The sequence below is a fragment of the Mus musculus genome, chromosome Y, assembly GCF_000001635.26.
Source record: "Mus musculus strain C57BL/6J chromosome Y, GRCm38.p6 C57BL/6J".
Classification (NCBI taxonomy): domain Eukaryota; kingdom Metazoa; phylum Chordata; class Mammalia; order Rodentia; family Muridae; genus Mus; species Mus musculus.
Window position 1 is genome coordinate 4,000,641 of NC_000087.7, and position 27,456 is coordinate 4,028,096.

Consider the following 27,456-nt stretch of genomic DNA (forward strand, 5'->3'; position numbering starts at 1 on the left):
CCGAATTAGGCTATTGTGTTTCCATAAGTAACAGCTAAGGACCCACTCAAAGATGGAATTATAGTATATACTGATGGATCAAAAACTGGTATAGGTGCTTATGTGGTTAATAACAAGGTAGTATCAAAACAATATAATGAAACCTCACCTCAAATTGTAGAATGTCTAGTGGTACTGGAGGTTCTTAAAACTTTTCCAGGGTCGCTTAACATTGTATCAGATTCTTCTTATGTAGTTAATGCAGTTAACCTTCTTGAGACAGCTGGAGTAATAAAACCTTCCAGCAGGGTTGTCAATATTTTCCAACAAATACAATCTGTATTATTAAATAGAAGATCCCCTGTTTATATTACTCATGTCAGGGCACATTCGGGCCTTCCTGGCCCTATGTCTTTAGGAAATGATTTGACAGATAAAGCCACTAAGGTTGTGGCTGTTGCTCTGTCTTCCCAGACAAAAGCTGCAAAAGAATTCCTTAAGCACTTTCATGTTACGGCTGAGACTTTACGTCATCGCTTCTCATTAACTAGAAAAGAAGCTAGAGAAATTGTTACTCAATGCCAAAATTGCTGTGAATTCTTGCCCGTCTCCCATGTGGGAATAAACCCGAGTGGCATAAGACTTGGTCTGGCAAATGGATATTACTCATATCTCTTCCTTTGGAAGACTTCAGTATTTACATGTTTCTATTGATACCTGAACTGGTGTCATATTTGCTACACTCTAACAGGAGAAAAGGCCTCACATGTAATTCAACATTGCCTCGAGGCATGGAGTGCTTGGGGACAACCTAAACTCCTTAAGACAGACAATGGACCAGCCTATACTTCTCAAAAATTTCAACAGTTCTGCCATCAGATGAATGTGACTCATCTGACTGGTCTTCCATACAACCCTCAAGGACAGGGCATTGTAGAACATGCCCATCGCACTCTTAAGTCCTATTTAATTAAACAAAAAGGGGGAGTCGAGGAGGCTCTACCCTCAGTGCCAAGAGTATCTGTTTCCATGGCACTCTTCACTCTTAATTTTTTAAATCTTGATGCCCAAGGCCATACTGCGGCTGAACGTCACTGTTCAGAACCCGGCAGGCCCAAGGAAATGGCAAAGTGGAAAGATGTCTTGACAGGAAAATGGAGAGGCCAGGATCCTATTTTAATAAGATCCAGGGGAGCTATTTGTGTTTTTCCACAGAGGAAGACAATCCCTTTTGGATTCCGGAGCGCCTCACTCGAAGGATCCAACTCTTGGACAATGAGTCACAAGAACAAGATCCCAGGACATTGATGGATCATACTCCTCATGCTGAGGACTCTGGTTCCTAGTATATCTGGAGAGTTAAGATGGGAAATTATGTCAACCTTCTCCCTTCCTATGCCAGTTATGCATAGTGCACAAGTGTTTACACGCTTTTTTTCTACGGATAAAGAACTGGGACTTGCCTATTTACCCTTAGATGAACAGATTTAGGCTTTAAAAGAAAATAGAACCTTCTTCCTACAAGGAAGCCCGTGTTTTGTGCTAATTTCTTCATTACAAGAGAAGAGTCAATGCATATCTTTGTATAATCAGTCAGCAGCCTGGTTAAAGGCCTCGGGATAAAATGACTGAAATAAAGACTGATGCCATAGTTATCAGAGGACGGTGGCACAGTCAATAACCTGGAAATAAGCCGCAACCAAGAATGGCACCCCTTTGCAAGGGAGGGTCCATGGAAGACTTAATGTTGCCTTGGACAGGCTGACAAGCTAGAAAATATACCTGGGCAGTAGAGAAATATTTTTCCTTTTCCCCATATATTAGTGTGGAGTTTAATGATACTTTTGCTGGATATGATTTTACTACTATGGATCCCTTTTGAACTGATACTAACCCTTTTGATCAATGGTTGCTTTGTGGGGTTAATGGAAGCTGTACTGATCTTGCCCCCATGGCAATGATTGGAGGAGGTTCTAGTGAGAAAGGAGAAATGATCTTTGAATGGAAAGGTACCTTACAAGGGAAACAGAGTTCAAGGTCTTTTAAATGGTCCACCTCCAATGTTAAATATAAAAAACACAAAGAGGTAAATTATACTGCCACACCCGTGTGTGTGTATGGCCCCCATTTTTATGGGTGGTAAGTAATAAAAGTTTAAATTAGAATCAGTTAGAGATAGATTGCTTACAAGAAAAATGTTTCTATGCCCTATGCTGGGATGCTAATAAGTATCCTTTTGCTTTGGTTACCCGCATGCCTAGATTTGTCCCTGTTCCTGTAGATGCCCCCAATAGCTTGAGTTTGTTTCGAGAAAAAAGAGATTTTGGTATTTCTGTTATCATAGTTGGTTTGGTGACCACAGCAGCGGTTGCAGCCTCTGTCACGGCCTCAGCACTCGCTCTATCTACTACTGTTCAGACAACAGAAACTATTAATGAGCTTTCTACAACAGTCACTATGGCCCTAGATAAACAGGCCATAGCCAACTCGCAGACACAAGAAGGGTTGATGCTGGTAAATCAGCGCATCGACCTAGTTCAAGAGCAAGTGGATATTCTTTGGCAGTTGGCTCAATTGGGTTGTTGTGAGGAGCCGCCCTCACAGTCGCCGTTACAAGATGGCGCTGACATCCGTTGCTCATAGTAAAATGTGCGCAGGCGTCAGGGTATCGTTCCATTACCTGAGCCCTGCCTTTCTCATGGCGTTAACTGACTGATAGTGGGCAGCCAATCCCAGTGGTGCACGTCTCCAACCGTTTTTTTGCAGCCTGTAAAAGGGAAGGGTTTTCTGCTCTCTGGGTCTCCTTTCCTGAAGCTGATCATCTATCTCTCGAGATGTATTAAAGCTGTACTGCAGAAGGATCCGAGTGGCCTGCATGTGTTTTGCTGGCGAGACAGTAGCGTGGGTCATTTGGTGCCGGAATCCCGGGAATTAACATCGCCAGCGTTGGGGAGAACCCGCGGAGACGGGGCGGATTCAGAACTGTAGGGGAAAGGTGAGTTCGGAGAGATATATCTGATCGTGAACCTCTTAGCCCTTTTGATTTTGGTTTTCACCCTAAGAAGGGGCAGCTAATCTTGGTTGCTGTCCATTGAGGCTGGTGCTGAAATTTGTTATCCATCCAGGCTGGTGCTGAAAATTGCTATCCATCGAGGCTGGTGCTAAAATTTTCTGTCCATCAAGGCTGGTGCTAAAATTTTCTGTCCATTGAGGCTGGTGCTAAAAAATTCTTATTTTGTCCATCGAGGCTGGTGTTGAAATTTGAGGTGTGGTCAGTCCGACGTAGATAAGCGGCAGCACTGAGGTATCTTGTAAGCTTCCCATAGATAAGGGAGTGGAGCACCGTGTTTACTTTCAGCTTTGCTTAAGGAGTACCATAAGTCGGGTGTAGATCAGCCGCAGGTACTCATTCTATCATGGGCTCTTCACAGTCAGTGATCACTGCATTACAGGCAGTGCTAAAGCAACGCGATCTGCAGGTCACCTCCTGTACGCTGCAGAATTTTGTTAAGGAGGTGGATCGTGTTGCTCCCTGGTATGCCTGCTCGGGGTCTCTAACTGTAGCCTCATGGAATAAGCTAGGAAGGGACCTTGACCATAAGCATGAAGAGGGAGACTTACGCCTAGGCACCAAGGCAATTTGGAAGCTGATAAAAAACTGTCTAGAGGATGAAACCTGCCGACCCGCCATTGTGGAGGGACAGGGAACAACTAGAAGAGGTTCAGGACAGTATGTCAGAAACCGAACGGAGCAAGAGAATAAGAGCTCAAAAAAAAGACATGTCTAAGAAAAAAAGGACCTCCCCAGGATTCAGAAGGAAGGGGAGAGAAAAAGAAGGGCAGTGAAACTGAGCCCTCTACTAAGAAAAAGCCTTATACTAATTTTTATCCTATCCATGAGTTGGAGGCCTTAGAGATTGATAGTTCAGGGTCCGAAGATCTAGACCCCAGTGAGGAGGCTAAATTAGAGGAGGAGGCAGCAAAATATAAAGAACAAAGATATAACCCTGACCGATGGTCGCGATCAAGAAGTAACAAAAAGGGTAGCATATCAGCTACTGTGCCCACAGCGCCACCACTTTATGAATTGCAGGATAGTGCTAACTCTTTTTTCCTCAGGAAGAGTTAAAAAAGATACAGATGGCATTTCCAGTCTTTTATACTGGGGAGGCGGGGCGTATGCATGCCCCAGTGGACTATAAACAACTTAAAAAACTTGATGAATCTGTCCGTAACTATGGGGTCAGTGCCAATTTTACTCTGGTTCAGGTCGAGAGATTCGCTAATATGGCCATGACCCCATCAGATTGGCAAATGATAGCAAAGGCTACACTCCCTAATATGGGTCAATATATGGAATGGAAAGCTCTATGGTATGATGCGGCCCAAAATCAGGCCAGGGTCAATACCACAGCAGTTGATGACAACCAAAGACAATGGACCTTTGAATTGTTGACCGGCCAAGGGCAGTGTGCCACCAATCAAATTATCCTAATAATTATATTCCTCACTGGAAGCTTCATCCTCTCTTCTACATCCTTTAGGTTTTCTTTGGACCATTTAATCCTAACTTATGTGACCATGACTGGCTGCCCCATGTCCATCAGGTAGCCCCCAAGGACACACATTTGTCCCGTGGCATGGTCTCCTTGATGTTTCATTTTAGATGGACTTGGATAGGACTGGTCATCTCAAATGATGATCAGAGTATTCAGTTTCTCTCAGATTTAAGAGAAGAAAGCTGAAGGCATGGGAATTGACTAGCTTTTGTTAATATGATCCCAGAAAACATAAAGATATACATGACAAGGGCTACAATATATGATAAACAAATTATGACATCTTCATCATAGGTTGTTATCATATATGGTGAAATGAACTCTACTCTAGAAGTAAGCTTTAGAAGATGGGAAGATTTAGGTGCTCAGAGAATCTGGATCACAACCTCACAATGGAATATCATCACAAATAAAAAAGAGTTCACCCTTAATCTCTTCCATGGCACTATTACTTTTGCACACCACAAAGTTGAGATTCCTAAATTTAGGAATTTTACACAAACAGTGAACACTGCCAAATACCGAGTAGATATTTCTCATACTATATTGGAATGGAATTATTTTAATTGTTCAATCTCTAAGAACAGCAGTGAAATTGATGATTTTACATTCAACAACACATTGGAATGGACAGCACTGCACAACTATGATATGGCCATGAGTGATGACGGTTACAATTTGTATAATGCTGTTTATGTTGCGGCCCACATCTACCATGAACACATTCTTCAACAAGTAGAGTCTCAGAAAAAGGCAGAACACAAACGATATTTCACTGCTTGTCAGCAGGTAAAGTTTCTTACATTTCATTATGCTTAGACATATCAGTATGAACTTTTACATCGACCCAGAGGAACAACTGTACATTTCTTAGAGATTATTCTTTCAACTCCCCAATGAACCTTTTACATGGATGAATATAATGCACAAAAACAGTGAGTTTTCTGAAAAGGTGTCTCACATTTCACCAAATGAGTTCAAAATTTAGAATAGGAGCCAAGGCTTTTATGATAAAAGCCTTAAGTGATGACTAGACTAGAATGTTTTGTTGAAGAATAGTGTATTAGTCAGGGTTCTCTAGAGTCACAGAACTTATGGATAGTCTCTAGATAGTAAAGGAATTTATTGATGACTTACAGTCAGCAGCCCAATTCCCAACAATGATTCAGTCGCAGCTGTGAATGGAAGTCCAAGGATCTAGCAGTTACTCAGTCTCACGCAGCAAGCAGGCGAAGGAGCAGGAGCAAGAGCTAGACTCCCTTCTTCCAATGTCCTTATATTGTCTCCAGCAGAAGGCGGAGCCCAGATTAAAGGTGTGTTCCTTAAACTCGGAGATTCAATCTTCTGGAATCCATAGCCACTATGGCTCAAGATCTTCAAACCAAGATCCAGATAAGGATCTCCAAGCCTCCAGATAAGGGTCACTGGTGAGCCTTCCAATTCCGGATTGTAGTTCATTCCAAATATTGACAAGTTGACAACCAGGAATACAATCCACCCCTTGTCAACTTGACACAAATAATATCTCATGTTCACATGAAACAATAACAAGGTTGTAAATATGCCTAACATGATATAACTATCCCTCGTACAATCGCAAACGCATTAGTAAATTTACAATGGGCATTCATATTACTTTATAATCCTCGTTTCTGCAACTGGTTACGTGGCCTTAATTGGTATTTATAACTACCTTCCTCTACTACCCATACTTCACCTTCAGCCAGCACCTCAGCAGGTCTTGGCTCTTTTCCTGGAGGATTGACCCATACCTTCATTCCTGATGGGTCTGCGTCCTTTGTCATCCTGCTTGGATTAGGCTGTTGTAGTTTCCCATTGACTTTAATCACAGGACATGGTAGTACTAAGAGACGCCCTAAGGGATCTCCTACACTCCAGACATAATCTTGCTTACCACCATTGTGAAGAGGTAATCCAATTTCCCCATGGTAATCTGGATCTATAACCCCTCCTAACACTGTTATTCCTTTTTTAGCCTGTTGGTTTAAGGGCATTAGAAGCCCAAAATGACCAGGGGGAAGTCTGAGCTTCCAGTTCAATGGAATGTTTGTTGTAGCTCCTGGTAGGAGCATTCCCCTCTCTGGAGCCAAAACTTCTAGGCCAGCAGAACCTAGAGTTATGGGGACAGGAAGTAAAATTTTTCCTAGAGGGTCACTAGGAGTGATAGTAAGTGGAACTATTCCGTTTTCCACCCCTTGATTCCTGGACCCATGAATCCTGGCTATAGGTGAAACTGTACCATATATCGAGCGCTGATTCAAAGCATATACTGCCTTCTGAAGAACTCTACCCCAGCCTTCCAAGCTGTTACCACCTAATTGGCGCTGTAACTTCGTCTTCAAAAGGCCATTCCATCTTTCTATCAGCCCAGCTGCTTCAGGATGATGGGGAATGTGGTAAGACCAGTGTATTCCATGATCGTGGGCCCACTGTCGTACTTCTCTGGCTGTGAAATGAGTTCCTTGGTCAGAAGCAATACTGTGTGGAATACCATGACGATAGATAAGGCATTCTGTCAATCCATGAATGGTGGTTTTAGCAGAGGCATTATGTGCAGGAAAGGCAAATCCATAACCAGAATAAGTATCTACTCCAGTAAGAACAAAACGCTGTCCTTTCCATGAAGGAAGTGGTCCAATGTAGTCAACCTGCCACCAAGTTGCTGGCTGGTCACCTCGAGGAATGGTGCCATATCTGGGGCTCAGTGTTGGTTTCTGCTGTTGGCAGATCTGGCAATCAGCAGCAGCTGTAGCCAGGTCAGCCTTGGTGAGTGGAAGCCCGTGTTGCTGAGCCCAAGCATAACCTCCATCTCGACCACCATGGTCACTTTATTCATGTGCCCATTGAGCAATGACAGGGATGGCTGGGGAGAGAGGCTGACTGTCCACAGAACGGGTCATCTTATCCACTTGATTATTGAACTCCTCCTCTGCTGAAGTCACCTTTTGGTGAGCATTTACATGGGACACAAATATCTTCACATCCTTTGCCCATTTGGAGAGGTCTATCCACATACTTCTTCCCCAGATGTCTTTCTCACCAATTTTCCAATTGTGATCTTTCCAAGTGGCTGACCATCCAGCCAATCCATTGGCTACAGCCCATGAGTCAGTGAATAATCGTACATCTGGCAATTTCTTCTTACAAACAAACTGTAATACCATGTGTACTGCCCGAAGTTCTGCCCACTGTGAAGATTTTCCTTCACCTGTGTCTTTCAGGGTTGTCCCAGAAAGGGGTTGTAATGCTGCAGCTGTCCACTTCTGGGTGGTGCCTGCATAACGTGCAGAGCCATCAGTAAACCAGGCTCTAGTCTTCTCCTCTTCGATCAGTTGATCATAGGGAACACCCCATGAGGCTATAGGCGCATGCTTGGCAGCAGATGGCATTGTAACAGGAGTAGAAACCATAGGCATTTGAGCAACTTCTTCATGTAACTTGCTTGTGCCTTCAGGACCTGCTCTGGCCCAATCACGTATATACCACTTCCATTTGATAATAGACTGCTGCTGTGCGCGTCCCACTTTATGACTTGCAGTGTCTGATAGTACCCAGCTCATGATGGGTAGTTCAGGTCGCATAGTAACTTGGTGTCCTATTGTCAAACTTCACTTTCCACTAAGGCCCAATAGCAGGCCAAGAGCTGTTTTTCAAAGGGAGAATAGTTGTCTGCAGATGATGGTAGAGCTTTGCTCCAAAATCCCAAAGGTCTTTTCTGTGATTCACCTACAGGGGCCTGCCAGAGGCTCCAAACAGCATCTCTATCAGCCACAGACACCTCAAGTACCATCGGGTCTGCTGGGTCATATGGTCCAAGTGGTAGAGCAGCCTGCACAGCAGCCTGGACCTGTTGAAGGGCCTTCTCCTGTTCCAGGCCCCACACAAAGCTAGCAGCTTTCCCAGTCACTTGGTAAATAGGCCTAAGTAACACACCCAAGTGAGGGATGTGTTGTCTCCAGAATCCAAATAGACCCACTAAACGTTGTGCTTCTTTCTTGGTTGTAGGAGGGGCCAGGTGCAATAACTTATCTTTCACCTTAGAAGGAATATCTCTGCATGCCCCACACCACTGGACTCCTAAGAATTTCACTGAGGTAGATGGTCCTTGAATTTTGGTTGGATTTATTTCCCATCCTCTGATATGCATATGTGTTACCAATGAGTCCAAAGTGGTTGCTACTTCCTGCTTACTTGGTCCAATCAGCATAATGTCATCAATATAGTGCACCAATGTGATATTCTGTGGAAGATCCAAACGATCAAGATCCCTTCTAACTAAATTATGACACAGGGCAGGAGAGTTAATATATCCTTGAGGCAAAACTGTGAAGGTATACTGTTGGCCTTGCCAACTGAAAGCAAATTGCTTCTGGTGGTTCTTATGGACAGGTACTGAGAAGAAGGCATTTGCCAGATCAATAGCCGCATACCAGGTGCCAGATGTGTTGATTTGCTCAAGTAACGAAACTACGTCTAGTATAGCAGCTGCAATTGGAGTTACTACCTGATTTAGTTTTCGATAATCAACTGTCATTCTCCATGATCCATCTGTTTTCTGCACTGGCCAGATAGGAGAGTTAAACGGAGATGTGGTGGGAACCACCACCCCTGCATCTTTCAGGTCCTTGATAGTGGCTGTAATTTCTGCAATGCCTCCAGGAATAGGATACTGTTTTTGATTCACTATTTTCTTTGGCAGAGGCAACTCTAAAGGCTTCCATTTGGCCTTTCCAACCATAATAGCCCTCACTCTACAGTTCAGGGAACCAATATGAGAATTCTGCCAATTTCTGAGTATATCTATCCCAATTATACATTCTGGAACTGGGGAAATCACCACAGGATGTGTCCGGGGACCTACTGGACCTACTGTGAGTCGGACATCAGTCAAAACTCCATTAATCACCTGCCCTCCATAAGCCCCTACTTTAACTGGAGGGCCACAATGTTTCTTGGGATCCCCTGGGATCAGTGTCAACTCAGAACCAGTATCCAGCAGACCCCTAAAAGTCTGATTATTTCCTTTTCCCAAGTGTACAATTACCTTTGTAAATGGCCGTAGGTCCCTCTGGGGAAGAACTGGAGAAAGGGTAACAGCAAAACCTTTGGGTGTCTTATCAAGATCCTTCCTCAGCGGAACCTGGCCACCCCTTCATTCAAGGGGTTCTGGATCTGCAAACTGTCTCAAATCTGGAAATTGATTCACTGGCCGAGATTGCTGTTTACCACGATCTAATGTAGCCTTTCTTTCATTTGGCTGTTTACCACGATCTAATGTAGCCTTTCTTTCATTTGTTTGAGAATTTTTCTGCTTATACAGATCAAACAAATATGCAGTAGGCTTCCTATGTATTTCATTCCTGGAAACACCATGATTGGTTAGCCAGTACCAAAGGTCCAACTGAGTCATGCCATTATAAATTTCACCTCTCCTGTGCTGACCATTACTGGGTATGTTATTATAAACATTCTTTTGTCTACGCTGTCCATTATAATAACTAGAATCACCTTGTCTCCGGCGATTCAATGCTGCCACCTGGCCCTTGTTACCTCGGAATCCAACTAAACCCAGTGAATTTAATTCATCTAATTGAGCAGAAGCATCTCCAATGCTAAGATCTGGCACAGGAAAAGGGAAAGAACAAAACCCTTCAAATGTGCTGGTGCCCCTCTCACCAATTTGCGTCTTATAGAGCTAGTGAAAGGCATATCTTCTGGACCTTCCCATTGTGGACAATTATGCTTTACACAATATATCCACTCTAGCATTGCAATTTCCCTTCTTAAAATCCCTTCATCAACACTAAGCCACGGAATATCAGGCATCTCCAAGTCATTTCCAGTAGGCCATCTTTTGGTAAACACCTCAGCCAACCATTCAAACAAACTTTTGACACCTTTTTTAACTATGCGAGCTTCCGTATTAAACCTAGAATCTCTACTCAGAGGACCCATGTCAATAAACTCAGCCTGCTCTAGTTTTATGTTCCTTCCACCCTTATACCACACCCTTAAAATCCATTCCCACACATATTCACCAGGTTTCTGCTTGAATGAATTAGCAAACTCATTAAGCTCCTTAGTAGTGTATCGAATTTCCTCATGGACTACACTTTCTACCTCCCCTCTAGGAGCCTGTTTTGCTTTGAGTCTGGTTACAGGTCTAGAAGAAACTATTGGTGGGCCTTGAGAAACATCAGTAGTGAAAGTCATTGCTGGTTTATCAGACTCTGCAAAATTAATTTCCTCATGTGGGGAAGGCATTATTTCAAGGGGTGGGGCTGAGGGTACTACTTCCTCAGGTGGGGCAAACCCTTGAGAATCTGAAGATTCAAAATTCTCAGCTTCAACATGGTCTTCCCACACATCCCCGTCCCATGTTGTAGGATCCCATTCTTTGCCAATTACTTTAACTGTTGACACACTCTGAGGCTGAGACTTGAATTTTCGCTGTAGTTCAGCCAACCTTACAATGAGAGTTTCCGTTTGATTTTCTGCAACTTGAGCTCTGTTCCTACAAGAGAGAAGATTTTCTTCAAGGACACACTTAGCAACTTTCAGATCGTTTACTTGTGTCTGGAGCCTTTCGATTTTATCACACAACTCCTTCCTTTCATTCATTATTCTTTCCACAGATACTAAGAGCAGCCAGCCAGTAAAATCATTTTCCGATTTTTTCCCCATCTTGTAGAAAGCTTTGTGCACTGAATCACCTAATTCACTAAAAAAATCAAGGGCATTAGCTTCTTTAAGTTCGGAATATAGTTTCAACCATGGGTCTTCAAAATTCTCTGAGCTCCCAGGAGGGAGAGAATCTGGAGAGGTTTCAATATTTGAAAGTGCTGGTAGATCAACAAGCCAATTCCAGTATTTTAAAAGATTCATCCTTGTACTTCTGTTACTCTAGAACCACTCCTGGTACCAACTTCTGTATTAGTCAGGGTTCTCTAGAGTCACAGAACTTATGGATAGTCTCTAGATAGTAAAGGAATTTATTGATGACTTACAGTCAGCAGCCCAATTCCCAACAATGATTCAGTCGCAGCTGTGAATGGAAGACCAAGGATCTAGCAGTTACTCAGTCTCACGCAGCAAGCAGGCGAAGGAGCAGGAGCAAGAGCTAGACTCCCTTCTTCCAATGTCTCCAGCAGAAGGCAGAGCCCAGATTAAAGGTGTGTTCCTTAAACTCGGAGATTCAATCTTCTGGAATCCATAGCCACTATGGCTCAAGATCTTCAAACCAAGATCCAGATAAGGATCTCCAAGCCTCCAGATAAGGGTCACTGGTGAGCCTTCCAATTCTGGATTGTAGTTCATTCCAAATATTGTCAAGTTGACAACCAGGAATAGCCACTACAAATAGTTTCTCAGAAATTGATACATGTGCTGTGGTTATTATTTAGTCATTTAAATAAACAATATACAAAACATAATGACTAAGACTGCACATTTTATTAAGTTTAGGTTAATTTAATATGAATATACTGTATGTACATGAAAATAATTTGTTTATTTTCACAATTTCCAGATATTCACACTTCCCCTTCATTCTCTCATACATTATTTCATGTTTTAAAAAAATATTTTTGACAGGAATGTTAACACAAACACACACACACAGACAGACAGACACAGACACAGACATAGACACACACACACACACACACACACACACACACACACTGTGTTACTTGTTATCTAGTAATCATTTTTTCTAGCACATTTTAACTTTTATCATTAATATGAAGTATATGAATTTTCAGTTATCAATTAGGTATACTGTACTTTTCTACACACGTTTATTTCAATACAGCTGTCTTTTCTGAAAGTCATTAAGAAATTAGGGGAATTCTCAATTTTGCATTACCTTTATTGATATGCATTTGTAAGCATGAATCTCTTATAGGTATCTTCTTTGATGAAAACCAGGTATTTGTGAACCCTGTTGTAGAACTGGTGAACATGAAGAATAGGGAAAATCAGTGTACAGAGTATGATATTTTCATCATTTGGAATTTTCCACAAGGCCTTGGATTAAAAGTGAAAATATTAAGCTATTTACCTTGTTTTCCAAAGAGTCAACAACTTCATATATCTGATGGTTTGGAATGGGCCATGGGAGGAACATCAGTGAGTATACCATAATTTTTTTCAGGTTATGTGTATTTTAAAATAAGAGGCCAATTGCTACTCTTGCAAAAGACCATCCTAAGTTGCAATAATTAAAATTTGATAATGCTAAACTTCATGTAAATCTGGTCATAGATGGATCCTGGCCTCTGGATTGCATGTTCAAATGTATCCAAAAGACTATACACCTAAAATACAGGAATATATTTAATGAATTTAAAATTTAATGTATATGTACATATGATTAATGAAACTTTTGTAACTATATATAATCCATGGGATTTTTTTCATTCTGTGCAAACATATTTATAGCCTAATTAAGTATATCGTGCATTGATTAACATAAATGTTTCTCCAGATTCAAGGTTTTCTCTTTTTAATTTATATATTTTGTATTGTTTTTTTGTTTATTTATTTACATTTCAAATGTTATCCCCCTTCGTGATTTCTCCTCCTCTGTGGAGGATTGCCTTATCTGGCATCAGTGGGAGGGGAATCCCTTGGTCCTGTGAAGGCTTGAGGCCGCAGCACAGGTGAATGCTACAGCGGTGAGGCAGGAGTGGGTGGGTGGGGAGCCCCCCCATAGATGCAGGGGAAAGAGAAAAAGGGGTAGTGTGTTCAAGGTTTTCTTTTACACTTAGGAATACTTCATTAATTTTATAGGAGTCTTATATAACATATTTTGTTCATAGTCATAAAACTACTCTTTCTTAATTTACCCTTCCTTCTCCCTCCATACACCACAGTATTATTTTTGTAATTTATAAATTATGAGAGAAAAACTTGTGCCACCTAAACATTCTTTTTGGATTGATCAGCTCAGGAGGGAAAAATTTTGAATTGCTACAATCTGAATGTTACATATAAAATATTACATGATATAGCAATTTTTGTGTGACATTCTCTGTGTTGCAGAGTAATATAAATAAAAATGTGTCTGATATTGTTAAGTGATACTGGTTATCAGAGGAATATGTATAGCCTTTCTATTAGTGTTCCATATATCAATCTATGGGTCATTATTCATATGAGAAATACATGAAATACACACACTCATATACATATTATATAATATTTATGCACTGTCTCAGGTTCCCTCTTCTGTGTGTAGTGTGATGTGTACTGCTGGATTCAGGAAAATTTATCATAAAGAAACAGCAGACTGCTGCTTTGATTGTGTTCAGTGCCCAGAAAATGAGATTTCCAATAAAACAGGTACAAGCTTGCTTGCAGAAGAAAAATTGAATTTGAATACCCTCTGTTTCCAAACTAGAAACATGAAATGGCCTAGATGCAAACTGAAGACCTAAAATCTCCATGAATGAGAACTTAATCAGTTATATAATGGGAACTTCTTCTGGACCCAGCAAATAACTTCCAATATCTTCTTCAGTCAAGGCATTTCTCTCACAATATGATGGTTACTGATTTTATATTATATAGAAAGTGTTTACAGGGACATACCTGTATAACAATTTTTTAAAGAAACATTTTATATGCAATCTATGCATATGTTAATTTTTCTTTGATTTACTGTACATAGATATTTGGTCACCTGATGTGTCCATGATCTTTCCCTCCCAAGCTTACTCTGTGAAAAAGATCAGATACTCAGGGTAACAGTTGTTGTTGTTCAATGAAATATATTTTAATAGGTTTAATGGACAAAGGATTAAGCATTTCCTGTAAAAGAATTAGAACAAGAGTGCAGGTTTCAATAATGCAACAAGAGATGGGCTAGTGCTTAGCTAATATTAGAATGTTAACATCCATGAACTTCATGCCATGTAGCTTGAAATGCGTATTTGGGGAGATTGATATTGTAAAACAATGAGAGGGACATGCATATGTCTATGAGGTCGACAGCTTCAAGAATGAAAATATTCATTTCTGCAAATAGTGTTTGAACAAGGAATTGTATGTTCTGGTTTCTGTGTGGAGAATCAGACAAAGGCTCAAACCACAGAGCTAACGAAGCACATGATGCATTTCATCAACTGACACCAGTACTGATATCTGCACACTACATTTGCCTGTAAATAGTGGATTTATGTTTGGAGGAATTAAATAATCTGAGATTATTATACTAATATACTATTAGTCATCATATTTTTATTTTTATTTAATAAGCATTTTTTTCTGTTCTACTTCCTATGTTGGTGTTTTGTTTAATCACAAACATAGGTTAATACAGAGTAATCTCAAGTTAGTGTTTCTACAGCAAAAAGGAATGGAATAGGTGCTCAACACCAAAATATTTATTGATATTTTCTAGGAATAATACAAATATAAAATTATTACCTATGTAAATATATATTATAAGGTTTTATTTTCATTTGCCAACAAATATGGAACAGTGTGTGAGGTGTCCAGATGATAAGTATGCCAACATAGAGCAAACCTACTGGCTCTCAAGAGCTGTATAATTTCTGGCTTATGAAGATCCATTGGGGATGGCTTTAGGCTGCATGACACTGTCCTCAGCCATCACAATTCTAGTACTAGTCACATTTGTGAAGTACAATGATACCCCTATTGTGAAGGCCATTAACCGCATTCTCAACTACATCCTGCTCATCTCTCTAGTCTTCTCCTTTCTCTGCTCTCTGCTCTTCATTGGACCTCCCGACCAGGTCACCTGCATCTTGCAGCAGACCACATTTGGACTATTTTTCACTGTGGCTGTTTCTACAGTGTTGGCCAAAACAATAACTGTGGTCATGGCTTTCAAACTCACACTACAGGAAGAAGGATGAGAGGGACGTTGCTAACAGGGGCACCTAAGTTGGTCATTCCCATTTGTACCCTAATCCAACTTGTTCTCTGTGGAATCTGGTTGGTAACATCTCCTCCTTTTATTGACAGAGATATAGAATCTGAACATGGGAAGATTTTCATTCTTTGCAATAAAGGCTCTGTCATTGCCTTCTACGTTGTCCTGGGATACTTGGGCTCCTTGGCTCTGGGGAGCTTCACTTTGGCTTTCTTGGCTAGGAATCTTCCTGACACATTCAATGAAGCCAAGTTCCTAACTTTCAGCATGCTGGTGTTCTGCAGTGTCTGGATCAACTTCCTCCCTGTCTACCACAGCACCAGGGGGAGGGTCATGGTGGATGTGGAGGTTTTCTCAATCTTGGCTTCTAGTGCATGTTTGCTTAGGTGTATCTTTGTCCCAAAGTGTTATGATTTTAATTCGACCAGATTCAAATTTTGTAAAGAACTGCAAAGGTAAATTGATTTATTGAAACTTTCATGGTATGAAAATGTTGGATGATATTCAACTTATCCTTCATCTTAACAAAAGTAGTACTTCATCATATAAAAAAATTAAGTAATATACAGATTTATACTTACAAACTGGACAGCAAACATGAATCTGTTTAGAACTGGGAATCTCAATTGAGGAATGGCTACCATCATTTTGACCTGTGGTTGTGTTTTAAGCCATGTACTTAATTAATGATTAATATGAGGTTACCCTACTGTCTGTGAAGTTTGCCACTTCTACGCACACTGTCCTTGAGTTATAAGAAAGGTTACTGAATACAACATGGACATGAAGCCAGTAATCAACTTTATTCCACTTGCTTTCATAGAGTTCTTGCATCCAATTTCTTGCTTCCAATTTCATGCCTTGACTTCATTCAATGTACTATGACAAAAGTAGATAAATGAATAAATTGCATCCTCATGTTTATTTTGGTCATGGTGTTTTTTTCCAGCAACAAAATCTAAGAAATCACCTAAATGGTAAATTGCCTCTTTTGGGATTTGGAAGATTCCTGATGTGATAAAAGGCACTGATTTGAAAAGAGATACAAGAGTGAATGTTAGCACTTGTGTGAAGCCTTGTGACACTATGCATATGACAGTGCAGAAGCACTGAACTTTGGAATAGCTTTAAAATATACAAGGTACATATTAAGAATATGAGATAACATATGAAGAAAAACGTACATTTTATGAAATGGAAAATGAGGTTCTGAATGTGCCTGCAGTACAAGACTCTGAATTTTTGTGAAATGGCACAATTTCATTATCAATTAACTGTAGTTCATTAAGTGAGGAAATCACTAATGGAAATGTCCCACACAAGACCTTCACCTCATTTTGATCAGTGAATTTGATAAACATACATACCACTCTAGATGAAGGGTCTCATCATAACTTTTATAATAATATGAGTTATAGAGGTTATTTCAGTTTAATGTTGCACAAACAAATATGCACATATAAACCCATACACATTATTATTTCTTTATATCAGGAGTTTAAAATCAGTGTCATTTTTCTCTCAAAGTACTGTTTGCTGCTGCAGGGTGGTGTGGGGAGAGAGTGACAGGGGAGGTGGTGTGGCAGCAACTGAGGGGCAGATGTGAGGTGAGAGTGACCAGAGTAGCAGTGCCACAGCAACTGAGAACACAGAATACAGGAAAAATTAACAAACAATATTTTTAGTAGTTTCCTTTGTGTGTATATGTGCAGTACGTACATAAGTGCTTGTATGTGTATACAATGAATCTACAAGAAAGAGGCATCCAGTGACCCTGGAGTTAGGACACACAGATAGCTGTGAAAAAGCTGACATGGGTATAAGAGCAGAAATCAGATATTCAGCATGGGCAAGAAATTCTCTACACAGTTGACATATAATTCCCAGCCCCTTAAAATCTTAACTAATACTTGCTTTGCATGACTGCATTTTTATAGAGAAAAGGAAATAAAACCCTGGAAGCACAACATCATTCTCTGCAAATATTCCATGATTCAGTGCAATTGCAACATTGATTCTCTTTTATCATTCTTTTTATTTATTGAACTGTTTTACATTCCAGATTTCATTCCACACCACTTACAATGTCCAATAGGTTCACCTCCCATACCTCCTCTCATCTCACTGTCTCCACAAAGTTGTCCCCACCCCTTACTTCCACCCCACCTGACTTTTAAACTCCCTGGGGCCTTCATTCTCTTGAGAGTTAGGTGAATCATCTCAGGTTGAACACAGACGTAGCAGTTCCGTACTGTATGTTTGTTGGGGGCCTCATATCAGCTGGTATTTGCTTCCTATTTGGTGGTCCAATGTTTCAGACATCTAGGGGGTCCAGATTAATTCAGACTGCTTATCTTCCTACTGGGCTACCCTCCTCTTCAGCTTTTTTCAAACTTCCCTAATTCAACAACAGGGGTCATCTGCTTCAGTCCATTGGTTGGTTGCAAATATCTGCATCTGAATCTTTCAGCTGCTTCTTGGGTCTTTTGGAACATTTCTTACACTTGTTACAGTGGGGATTATACCTAATGAATACAGTAAGATTGCTGAACACATACATTCTGTTTGACTACTCTTGCTTGCTTGTTGTTGGTTTTTTCTGACATGGTAATTTACCAATATCATCTTCACTAAGTGTAGGTATCACATAGATGACAATTTGTGAATGAGAAAGTAGATGACCGATCCTAAAGCCAATATAATCAGGATGTAGGGTTTTCTAGTAAAAAAAAAGTGGAGTGGGTGGATGTGTGGGGGAGAACCGGCATGGAGGCATATGAGGGTGTGGAATGACGGTGTTCAGAGGAGAAATCTAGACGGGGGATAACATTTGAAATGAAAAAAAAAAAAGAAAAGAAAAATTAGAACAGACATTTCTGCATTCAGTGATATGGTTACTGTTACTTATTAATAAGTCTCAAGAGTTCAGTGTCCCTACAGTCAGGTGAGGATGCAACTGAGTACATGTTATTTCTAATTTTGCAGTTTTCAAAGGTTGATATAGTATTACAACATTGATCTCTCACACTAATATTCGCTCTGGACATATATAAAACAAATAATTCCCTAATTTAGAAGCACTTTTATAACATTCACATGCACACACAGAAACACAAACACGTGCACGCGCACACCCGTGCGCACGCACACACACACACACACACACACACACACACACACAAACACACACAAACACACACAACTTTCAGATTCCATTTAGTAATGCTTTGTCTGTCTGTATATTTGGGCAGGTTAATTCATACTATGAAGCCTTTTCCTTACCTTGCCCCACTAAAATACTGAGTTTCCAACTCTCACAGGGATAGCATTAATAAAAAATCGACCAATAACTTAGGAGGCATTGAGTGTACATGTACTGTAATATTAAAATACATTAAGCATGACATTAGCTCCTGTGAGTTTATCAATATAGACCAATTCATAATAGCTATGATAATGTACTAAAATATGTGATTTCTGAAACATGATGAGTGATATCCTCCCTCATCAAAATAGAGCAGAAAAGACAAAAAAAATTGTCAGATTCATTTGATTATGCATAAACATGATGAGCATTATGAAACTGAATTCTTGCGGTGCACCAGTGTCCTTCTATGACATATTTGTCTAACAGATGCACATCTGTATATATGTATGACAGGCATATGATTATATGTGATATATATATGGATATATATTTGTGTGTGTGCATAAATATGTATGTGATATATGTATGTGTGTATATGTATATATGAAGGTTTCTTCAACATGCTTAAGTAGCATGGACTGCGAAAAAAATGCTGAAACTGCACTAGCAATACTTTCCATTACATATGAATTAGGGTGTGAAGTCACCAGTGGACAAGTATGCCAACATAGAGCACAAAATAGCCATCAGAAAACTATGGCCTTTTCACACTTAAAGATACTTTGGAGATGACTTTGCCTTAATTACCCTGTGTTTATCTACATTCTCAATTGTGTCTCTAGATATTTTTGATCAGTACTGGAAGGTACTGTGAATTCTTAACTGTTCTTTAAATTACTTTGCCCTCATGTGTGATGGTTTGCACATTCTTGGGCCATGGAGTGGCACCATTTGGAGGTGTGGCCTTGTTGGAATAGATATTATCTGGTTGGAGTAGGTGTGTCACTGTGCATGTGGGCTTAAGACCCTCACCCTAGTTGCCTCGATGTCAGTCTTCCACTATCAGCCTTTGGATGATGAAGTAGAACTCTCAACATCCCCGGAACCATGCCTGCCTGGATGTAGCGATGCTCCCACCTTGATGGCAATGGACTGAACCTCTGAATCTGTAAGAAATCCCCAATTAAATGTTGTTTTTTATAAGACTTGCCTTGGTCATGCTGTCTGTTCGCAGCAGTAAAACCCTAAGACATCATGTGAATAAAATTTTATTTTTGTTCTCCCTGCACTTAATTGGCCATTCAAACTCTGGCTGCAGGAGCCTGCAGCAATTCCAATTTTGAGTTAAAATTCCTCTTGCTGTTTTGACCGTGCAGGACAAAACAATTAATATGTGGATTTCAAATTCGTAGCCACTGGATGAAAAATGAAGCACACACTGGTTTTACTTGTAGCCAACTCTATCATGTCCATTTGTTCCCTCATCATAATAATTCCCTATGCAATAAGACTGCAAATTTTCATTCTCTTTGTTGGTATTGATGGACACACTTTTCCTGCACTTTACTCTCTCTTGCGATACCAGGTCTACTTTGCCTTAGTGATCTACACAGTGGCATTCTTGGCTAAGAATCTCTATGGCATATTCAATTAGGCCTCTTTCTTGACTTTCAGCATGCTGGCGTTCTGCGCTGGCTGGGGCAGATTCCTTAATGTCCGACATAGCACACAGGGCAAGCACATGGAGGCAGCTTAGGTCTTCAACATACTGTCATTTTATGCACACACGAGAAGGTGCATCTTTATCCCCATGTACTTTGCCATTTTGTTAAGGTCAGAGAAAAACTCTCTTCAAGATTTAAGAAAAACTTTTTTCTGATAATATATATTATATATTTTAACTGAGAAATAAATATAATATTGGTTATGAAGCACCGATTTGCATTCAGCTCAAGATATATGCATTAGACAGTGTTTCTTTTAATGATTGTGTGTAACAGAAAAAAAAACAAAGCAAAACCAAGCCAAATAAAAAGAAACAACTTCTACTAAACATTGTCTCATCATTTATTGTTTCGCTGATTTTAAAAGGCCATGCTCCGGGGTGTAACTACACATTGGAAGTATTCTTTTCTGACTCTGAGTCAGAATGACAGTTTACCTTATTTTGGAATCTGAGTGAATGTGTGACTTTGGTATTAGTTGACTGCTAAGAGAAAACACAAACTGTGTGAGTGAATGAATGTTGTAGATGACATCCCAATATCATCCCCTTTGCAGGAGAGAAGATAAGAGAATAATTACTCATACTAGGTATTAGAGGAGTAGATATTAAGAGAGAGAGAAATATTTTATTTATCACATATAATATTGATAGAGCACTGACAGAAATTTCAGTTAATTATATAGTGTATTGATTTTGCAGAAGACCTGCTTGCAGTAGGCAACCTGTAGGGAATTGGATGAGGAATTGTGGAAGATGGAACTGGGAAGTTGTACGATGACTGGAATGGAAGTTAATTTTTTTAATCAGGCGTGTTGGTGCACGCCTTTAATCCCAGCACTTGGAAAGCAGAGGCAGGCAGATTTCTGAGTTCGATGCCAGCCTGGTCTACAGAGTGAGTTCCTGGACAGCCGGGGCTATACAGAGAAACCCTGCCTCGAAAAAACCAAAAACAAACGAACAAACAAACAAACAAACAAAAAACAAAAACAACAAAAATTTTTAAAAGACAGGGAATAGAATGATGGCTCACCTGTTTTATAGTTCTTGCTTTCGAAGAAGACATTAGTACAGTTATAAAAACCCTCATTGGTAATCACTACTCTCTGTAACTACCATTCCAGTGTATCTTCTGCCTTTTTGTGGCTTCCATCTGCAGTGCATTCATGTGGTGCACAGACAAGCATATAGGCAAAAATTTACACATGAAATATATTTTTAGAAAAGAATTGATATCCTAGCTTCAAAATAATAAGACCAAAAGAGTAAATTCTACCACACTCCACCTTTATGTTTGTCAACTCCCTCAGATGAAAAGATAAAACAAAATAAAATTGGAGAGCAAAATCAAAAATGAAAACAAACAAACAAATCCCAAAAGCCAAAATATAAACAAAGTAAACCCCACTAAATTAAAATAATACATCAGATTTGAAATATACAACAACATATAACATAAGTAGTGGATCCTGAAAGAAGGAATGAGAATCCTAATCTCATACATTGCAACATCAAGGAATTCTATCAAAACATGGAACCTGGAAGCCATAACACACACACACACACACACACACACACACACACACACACACAAGCAAACACACACACGTATGTATGTATGTATGTATGTATGTATGTATGTATGTATGTATGTATGTATGTATGTATGTATGTATTAGACAACTATATTGAGGCTCAGATCTCTGACAGGTCATTTTCAGACAAGGTCCTCCAAAGGTGCAGTTCATTTCATTTGCTCTTCACTGAGTATTGCTGGCCATGCAGTCTAACATTAAAAATGGTTCGTGGGGGCAGAGTTGGTGGATACCCCTCATGGTCCCAGAGGACTCTCCACTCCATCTCTGTATCACTGGTGAGTGGAAAAAACATCGGTTCCAATCCAATTGTGCAGGACTGAGCCAGCAGCAGGGGACTAGAACACCTGCGTTAACAGGGGTTAAAAGTGCCTTCTGTTAGGCACCAGCTCCAAGTCCCCTTGGGAGCGAGTTGGCAGACACCCCCACGGTCACCCAGAGGACCCTCCACATGATCTTTGGATCACAAATCAGACAGCTCCTCAGTCCTCAGAGGAGACATCATTTCCAGACACTGTAACACACCCAGGATCTTAGAATAACAGGATAACAGGAGCTTGGTGACACCAGGATTTCAGGGTCTCAGAGAAAGTTTGACTGCCAAAATCTCAGAGAAAGCTTGACTGCCAAGAACTCTGACACACCCAGAATCTAAGGTTCATAGGAACCTGCAATCAAAAGATCACGAAGAAAGATGCACTCTGAGGAATCCTGAATTGACTGGGATTATAAGAAAGATAGGCTCCAATCAGGTATATTGAGGGCAGCAAGTACTTGAGATAACCAGAGGGTAGGAGGCAAGCTTACGGACAGAAGCAACAGAAACCAAGTTTACTTGGTATCAACAGAAACCAAGTTTACTTGGTATCAACAGAACCAAACTATCCCACCATAGCAAGCCATCACACCACAAATGGAAGACATCACACCACAAATGGAAGACATGGGTCTAAAATCATTTCTCATGATGAAAAGCCTCAAAGATATGGGCACAGGGGAAAAATTCCTAGACAGTACATCAATGGCATGTGCAATAAGATCGAGAATCGAAAAATGGGACCTCATAAAATTGCAAAGCTTAGTAAGGCCAAAGACACTGTCAATAAGACAAAAAGGCCACCAACAGATTGGGAAAGTAGCTTTGCCAATCCTAAATCAGATAGGGGACTAATATCCAATATATATAAAGAACTCAAGAAGGTGGACTCCAGAAATTCAAATAAGCCTATTAAAAAAAAAAAAGGTACAGAGCTAAACAAAGAATTCTCAACTGAGGAATACTGAATGGCTGAGAAGCACCTGGAACAAATGTTCCACATCCTTAATCATCAGGAAAATGCAAATCAAAACAACCCTGAGATTCCACCTCACACCAGTCAGAAGGCTAAGATAAAAAATTCAGGTGACAGCAGATGATGGTGAAGATCCAGCAACACCACTAGTGGGCATATACCCAGAAGATGCTCCAACTGTAATAAGGATCCATGCTCTATTATGTTCATAGCAGCCTTATTTATAATAGCCAGTTGCTGGAAAGAACTCAGATGTTGCTCAACAGAGGAGTGGATATAGAAATGTGGTATATTTACACAATGGAGTACTACTCAGCGATTAAAAAAATGAATTTATGAAATTCTTAGGCAAATGAATGTATCTGGAGGATATCATCCTAAGTGTGGTATTCCAATCACAAAAGAACACGTATGATATGCACTAACTGATAAGCAGATATTAGTCCAGAAACAGAATACGCAAGATACAAATTGCAAAACACATGAAACTCGAGATGAAGGAAAACCAAAGTGTGGATTTTGTTTCTTAGAATACGGAACAAAATATAAATGGAAAGACTTATAGGGAAAAAGTTTGGAGTTGAGTAAAAAGAAAGGACCATCCAGAGAATGTGCCACCTGGGGATAGCATTTGAAATGTAAATTAAGAAAATATCTAATAAAAAAAGTTAAAAGTATATTAACAAAACCTCATACTAGGACGTTAAAAGCACACCCTAAAGCTCTCAAACACAAAGAGGAAATAATATCCGAAAGAAGTGGTGTCAGGAAATAGTAAAACTCAGGGTGGAAATCAATATAATAGAAAGTGAGCAATACAAAAAAAAATTTATAGGAGTAGACGGCAGGAAATAATCAAACTCAGAGGTGAAATCAACCAAGTGGAAACAAGAAGAAATATTCAAAGAATTAACCAAACTCGGAGTTGATTCTTTGAGAAAATCAACAAGATAGATAAACCCTTAGCTAGACTCACTAGAGGGCACAGGGACAACATCCTAATTAACAAAATCCGAAATGAAAAGATAACAACAGATCCTGAAGAAATGAAAAGATAACAATGAAATGAAAAGATAACAACAGATCCTGAAGAAATCCAAAACACCATCAGATCCTTCTACAAAAGGCTATACTCAACAAAACAGGAAAACCTGGACGAAATGGACAAATTTCTAGACAGATACCAGGTACCAAACTTAAATCAGGATGACGTTAACGATCTAAACAGTCCCATATCCCCTAAAGAAATAGAAGCAGTCATTAATAGCCTCCCAGCCAAAAAAAGCCCAGGACCAGATGGGTTTAGTGCAGAGTTCTACCAAACGTTCAAAGAAGATCTAATTTCAGTTCTGCACAAATTATTCCACAAAATAGAAGTAGAAGAAACTCTACCTACCCAACTCATTCTATGAAGCCACAATTACTCTGATGCCTAAACCACAAAAAGATCTAACAAAGATAGAGGACTTCAGACCAATTTCCCTTATGAATATCGATGCAAAAATCCTCAATAAAGTTCTCGCTAACCGAATCCAAGAACACATTAAAGCAATCATCCATCCTGACCAAGTAGGTTTTATTCCAGGGATGCAGGGATGGTTTAATATATGGAAATCCATCAACGTAATCCATTATATAAAAAAACTCAAAGACAAAACACACATGATCATGTCGTTAGGTACGGAAAAAGCAATTGACAAGATCCAACACACATTCATAATAAAAGTCTTGGAAAGATCAGGAATTTAAGGCCCATACTTAACCATGATAAAAGCAATCTACAGCAAACCAGAAGCTTTAGCGATCTCACTAAAATCAGGGACTAGACAAGGCACTCTCCATACCTATTCAACATTATACTTGAATTCCTAGTCAGAGCAATTTGACAACAAAAGAAGATCAAGGGGATATAAATTTAAAAAGAGGAAGTCAAAATATCACTTTTTGCAGATGATATGATAGTATAAATAAGTGACCCTAAAAATTCCACCAGACAACTCCTAAACCTGATAAACAGCTTCAGTGAAGTAGCTGGATATAAAATTAACTCAAACAAGTCAATGGCCTTTCTCTACACAAAGAATAAACAGGACGAGAAAGAAATTAGGGAAACAACACCCTTCTCAATAGTCACAAATAATATAAAATATCTTGGCGTGACTCTAACTAAAAAAGTGAAAGATCTGTATGATAAAATCTTCAAGTCTCTGAAAAAAAAATTATAGAAGATCTCAGAAGATGGAAAAATCTCCCATGCTCATGGATTGGCAGGATCAACATTGTAAAAATGGCTATCTTGCCAAAAGCAATCTACAGATTCAATGCAATCCTCATCAAAATTCCAACTCAATTCTTCAACGAGTTAGAAAAAGCAATCTGCAAATTCATCTGGAATGAAAAAACCTAGGATAGCAAAAACTCTTCTCAAAGATAAAAGAACCTCTGGTGGAATCACCATGCCTGACCTAAAGCTTTACTACAGAGCCATTGTGATAAAAACTGCATGGTACTGGTATAGTGACAGACAAGTAGACCAATGGAATAAAATAGAAGACCCAGAAATGAACCCACACACCTATGGTCACTTGATCTTCGACAAGGGCGCAAAAACCATCCAGTGGAAGAAAGACAGCATTTTCAAATAATGGTGCTGGCACAACTGGTTGTTATCATGTAGAAAAATTCGAATCAATTCATTCCTATCTCCTGTATTAAGGTCAAATCTAAGTGGATCAAGAACTTCACATAAAACCAGAGACACTGAAACTTATAGAGGAGAAACTGGGTAAAAGCCTTTAAGATATGGGCACAGGGGGGAAATTCCTGAATAGAACAGCAATAGCTTGCGCTGTAAGATCGAAAATTGACAAATGGGACCTCATAAAACTGCAAAGCTTCTGCAAGGCAAAAGACACCGTCAATAAGACAAAAAGACCACCAACAGATTGGGAAAGGATCTTTACCTATCCAAAATGAGATGGGGACTAATATCCAATATATATAAAGAACTCAAGAAGGTGGACTCCAGAAAATCAAATAACCCCATTGAAAAATGGGGCTCAGAACTGAACAAAGAATTCTCACCTGAGGAAAACCAAAATGCAGAGAAGCACCTGAAATAATGTTCAGCATCCTTAATCATCAGGGAAATGCAAATCAAAACAACCCTGAGATTCCACCTCACACCAGTCAGAATGGCTAAGATAAAAAAAATTGAGGTGACAGCATATGCTGGTGAGGATGTGGAGAAAGAGGAACACTCCTCCATTGTTGGTGGGATTGCAAGCTTGTACAACCACTCTGGAACTCAGTCTGGTGGTTCCTTAGAAAATTGGACATAGTACTACCTGAGGATCCTGCAATACCTCTCCTGGGATATATATATCCAGAAGATGTCCCAACTGGTATGAAGGACACATGCTCCACTATGTTCATAGCAGGCTTATTTATAATAGCCAGAAGCTGGAAAGAACCCAGATGCCCTTCAACAGAGGAGTGAATACAGAAAATGTGGTACATTTACACACTGGAGTACTACTCAGCTATTAAAAAGAATAAATTTATTAAATTCCTAGGCAAATGGATGGACCTGGAGGGCATCATCCTGAGTGAGGAAACCCAATCACAAAAGAACTCAAATGATATGTACTCACTAATAAGTGGATATTAGCCCAAAACTTAGGATACCCAAGATATAAGATACAATTTTCTAAACGCATGAAACTCAAGAAGAGTGAAGAACAAAATGTGGACACTGTGCCCCTTCATAGAATTGGGAACAAAACACCCATGTAAGGAGTTACAGAGACAAAGTTTGGAGCTGTGATGAAAGGATAGACCATCTAGAGACTGCCATATCCAGGGATCCACCCCTTAATCAGCTTCCAAACGCTGACACCATTGCATACACTAGCAAGATTTTGCTGTCTCTTGTGAGACTATGCTGGTGCCTAGCAAACACAGAAGTGGATGCTCACAGTCTGCTATTGGATGGATCACAGGGCCCCCAATGGAGGAGCTAGAGAAAGTACCCAAGGAGCTAAAGGGATCTGTAATCCTATAGGTGGAACAACATTATGAACTAACCAATACCCCAGAGCTCTTAACTCTAGCTGCATATGTATCAAAAGATGGCCTAGTCGGCCATCACTGGAAAGAGAGGCCCATTGGACACACAAACTTTATATGCCCCAATGAAGGTGAACGCCAGGGCTAAAAAAATGGGAATGGGTGGGT

At 39.9% G+C, this 27,456-nt stretch overlaps 2 pseudogenes; both read left to right on the top strand.

The window, feature by feature from the left end:
• Positions 4,523 to 16,122, top strand: Vmn2r-ps139 (vomeronasal 2, receptor, pseudogene 139; annotated as a pseudogene).
• On the top strand, positions 20,034 to 20,477 carry Vmn2r-ps140 (vomeronasal 2, receptor, pseudogene 140; annotated as a pseudogene).